Here is a 4,595-nt window from a genome sequence, read left to right as displayed (position 1 = left end):
TAGGTGGTTGGCCCTGCTGGGTTTCAGTCTTGCTCTGGTCAGGTCATTCCTTATTACATGGGCTGGAGTCCTGGACTAAATATAAAGAAAGAAAAATAGAGAAAGCCACATGAGCATCAGCATTCCAGTATTCATCTCCCTCAGCTTGACAGTGGATACAATGTGACCTTATGTTCCTGCCATCACAGCTAGACTCACTCTCACCACTGTACCTTCCCTGCCATGATGAGCTATCACCTACATTATATTATTTTGATGAGAAAAGTAACTAATGTAGAAGGCCACATTGGCATAAGAAACATGCTAAGCAAAAACTACCAAAACAGTATACAGTGCAGGGCCAGGCACTGTTCTAAAGCCTTTACACATATTAACATGCCGTGTTTGCTGCTACCACATATGAAATAGCAACTATTATTTGGCTTTCATATGAAAAAAAATAAGCAAAGATATATTGAACAATTTGACCAAGGTCACACAGCTAACGATAGCCAGTCCATATCCAAAGTCCAATACCCATGAGCTAAGGAGAAAGAAGTCATTTCAGATGTCACAGCTGTCATGAGAGAGAAAGAGAGTACTTGACTCAGGTCAAGGAGAGCACCAAGGACTCCATGAGTTGAGTTGCCATGTAAAGAGCTTGATTTTTACTCTAGGATGTGAATGGGTAAAGTATGACCTAGAAACATCCTGACAGTTGTCCTTTTACTAGATAAAGTATCATGAGAGTGGTCATGCTCATTTGCTCAAATATCATCTATGGTGTGGTTGCTTTTGCATTAAAACATCAGAATTGGGTGTATCACCAAATACCAGCCCCTAAAACTCAAAAACTGCTCAGCCTGGCACTTTGCAGACAGTTTGCCAACTTCAGCCAAGGGGATAGCAGTCAGCAATGGTACTCTTTCTCATACTTATATATTTCCTGAAAGTATTTTGATCACAGGGCTCACATTTTAACCAGCAGTAATGAGTGATTCATAGGCCATTCCACATAATTCCTTGAAAGAGGCAGGAGAATGTAAAGTTTTCAGTAATGAGAATTGAAGGTACAACTCTACATTACACGATGCTTAAAAAAGCAAGCCAGTTTCTGCCCTTAGCTTATCAAACCCTAGCTGGTATAGTCTCTAGACATACCACACATTCTTCCCAGGAAACAGAGTTGTAATAGGTTTTGTGAGCTCAGAGATTTTTTAAAAAATCATTCAATAAGCAAATTGATCATTCTGTTTGGGTAATCACTCTGCTGATTCATAATCATGACATGAACTCCTTTTTTTTCTTATTTATTTTTTTAGAAGAAGCATTTCATTACAGCTTTAACATACTCCTCAATAACAATTTCTAGAGCAAAGCTACATCTCTTTCAAAAGTGGCTATAAAATTTTTAGGTTCACAGTTGAATTAATACAGTTACACAATACTGAACTCAGTATAAACCCTGTAAGATAAAATAGAATGAGTTTTTAACCTTTAAAAAATATCTCCGTTTCATTTTAAAATATACTGTTTCTTACACAAAGACTCATTGTTTTCGCTAATAACACTTAGATGTTGGTGCATGCATCTCTAATCTGTATGTATCTGATTATTACTAGCCATGGTCGGTTGCACTCAGATCCTTGGCACCTGTGTATGGATACAAAGTCATCGGGTAGATTTCAATGGTAATGTTTATCACCTCTACTAATTAACATGACGTAAATTTTTGTGCTTCCTCCTCAAATACAACTCATTTTTAAAAATTTATTGATTTTTTTGTGTATATCACACAGAATATCCCAAACAATCTTATTCGTCTATACACCCACTTCCCAGATGGCACCCTCCCACAGCCTCCCCCACGCTAGAGCCCTTATACTCTGTTATCCCTGCTACTGTCCACTGTGCTGTCGGCACCCCCAGCCTTCCCCACTACTTGTCCATCCAGTGAATCTAGTCAGCCTATCTAGAGGTCTTTGTTTTAGGAAGGTCAGCTGTTCCTCATTGTCCTGGTTTGTTCTTCATTGCTTTGACAAAACACTCTGACCACTACCAACTTGGGGAGGAAAGGGTTTATTTAGCTTACATATTCCAGGTCATAGTTCATCCGGGAGCCCAAGGTAGGAACTCAGGGCAGGAACCTGGAGGCAGGAGCCGGAGCACAGGGCATTGGAGAATCACTGCTTACTGGCTTCCTCTCCTGGCCCCTGCTCAGCCGGCTTTCTTATGCAACGCACGCCCACCTGCCCAGGGGTGGTGTTAAGCCCTCCTCCTTAGGCCCGCCTCTGTGCCCCTGGATCAATCAAAATATAACTCTGTCATTCCCCTCCTCCCTTTGTCTGAAACCTATAAAAGCTCCCTCCCCCTGCAATCTGTGCTCTCAGATGGACCTACCACAATAGTTTGGTCTGAGAGTCCGAGCTTAAGCCCGAATAAAGAGTCTTTCTTCTTGCATGCTCTCTGGACTCCATGGTAATTCTTGGGGATCCGTTCTCTGGGCACAACAGTGGCACCACCCACAGTGGGCTGGGCCCTCCCATATCACTCATCAAGAAGATGCCCCTCAGACATGGCCACAGGCCGGTCCAATAGAGGCAATTCCCCAACTGAGGCTCCCTCAACCCAGGTGTGTCAAGTTGACACTAAAGCTATCCAGCGCACTCATCTAGCAGCAATCAGTTGTCAATATGCCTTTAGATAAGATTGGCTTCTGCTGACAAACTCCTTTTTAAGAGTTATTTTTTTTAATAATTTATTGAGAATTTCATACAGGCATATAAGGTGTTTTGATCAAATCCATGCCCACTCCCTCCCCTCAAACTCCTCCCATATCTCCCCATCACTTTTTTTTCTGATAATTTCATGTACTCTTTCTTGCTATGCTTAACATTCCCCCCTCTGAAGAGGCAACCCTAAAATCTTTTAAGGATTAGATAAGAGCTCCCAAATACTTTAGACATTTTTGGCCTTTGGAACAGAGTATGTTGCTAAGAGGCCCGAGGACATTTTGACTTTTAGCCAAGAAACTGGCTACTTTGGGGTCTTTTTACACTAACTGCCTAGCCAATGCCTTCCTTCTATTCTTATCACACCATCCTCTGAAGAGATTACCCAGCTTGTGGATAGGGAATCCAGACGCAGACTGCTTTGGCTTCTTCCATGCTGAACAGAGCCTCGGGCTGAGGCAATTGGGGTACCCCTTCAGTGGTTCTATCTAAAAGCCTCCCAAATCACATAAAGGAGTTATTTTTATTTTTTAATTAAACATATGTGTGTGTTTATCTGTCTGTGTGGATTCATACACATGAGTACAGGTGCTCACAGAGGCCAGAAGACACTGTAGGATTCCTTGGAGCTGGAGTTGCAGGTGGCTGTGATGTGGTTACTGGGAAGGGAACATGGTTCCTCTGCAAGAGCATTAAGTGCTCTTAAGCGCTGAGCCATCTCTCTAGCCCCTTGACTGAACTCTCAAACTCTGCTAACCTAGTAATACTAGAACTTAAAAAAAAAAAAAGAAAAGAAAAACTCAAGATAATCATCACTCCAGCAGCAGCAGTAGTAGAATCCAGTTGGGATCCCTAAAGGGAGCTGGAACCACAAAGGGTAGCCGTGTCTAGAAGGAAATGGAGCCAAGAAGTAGGGAAACCCCACCCAAAGGATAAGGCAAGCAGTCTTTACTTCCCCAATGAAGCTAGCTAGCCAGAAGGCAAAGGAGCCTGGGAAGTGTAGTTTCCGCAAGTAGTAAGCAAAGCCAACAAAAAGCAAAGAAGGGATTTGTGAAAAGACAGGCAAACGCATGGCCAGAAGGGAATATGATGACCTGAGAGACATCAATAGCAATGAAACATTTTAATCTTTATTCTCTATTCTCTTTTGCTTTCTGAATTTTGAATTCTGTGAATATATTGCCTGTTAAAATGAATAAAATTTGCATAAGGACTATGTGAAATGAACAAAGGACTTTGGAATATACATTATTTATTATAAGATGAGATTTCAAAGAAATGTCAAAATGGAGACAGCAAAACAGATACATGATGCATACATCCAGAGAAATACCATGCAGCTATTCAAAAGCATATGTCTTTTCCACCTGTGGAAGGACATGCAAGGAAATCAGTCAATGCCCCCTGATAGTTGTAAAACAGGAAGGAAGACTGGGGGAGCAGTCAAAACATACTGCTTGCCCTTACACCTTCTTATTTGAATCTGTGTACATGGCTTGCCATTCAAAAACTGACATCAAGATGTCTTCTTTTAAAACAATTTAATTGTGATAAGATATATTTAACATAAAAGCATCACCATTTCTAAGTACATAGTCCACTCATGTGAAGTATATTGGCATTACTGCAGAGCTCTAGAACTTTTATCCACAAACTTGAAATTCTGTACCTATTAAACAGCTCCCTATCTCTTGTTCCCTTTAGCTCCCACCACTCTACTGTACCGCTATAAATTTAACTACTCTAGGTATGTCAGATAAGTACAGTAAGATACAATATTTATCTTTTGGGGATTGTTTTATTTCATTTAGCGGAATCATGTGGTAACATATGCCAAAATTTTCTTCCTTTTTATAGCTGAATAATATTTTCTACATAACATTC

The sequence above is a fragment of the Nannospalax galili genome, unplaced genomic scaffold (assembly GCF_000622305.1).
Source record: "Nannospalax galili isolate Female #2095 unplaced genomic scaffold, S.galili_v1.0 scaffold1285, whole genome shotgun sequence".
NCBI classification, from domain to species: domain Eukaryota; kingdom Metazoa; phylum Chordata; class Mammalia; order Rodentia; family Spalacidae; genus Nannospalax; species Nannospalax galili.
This window is presented reverse-complemented; position numbering follows the sequence as displayed.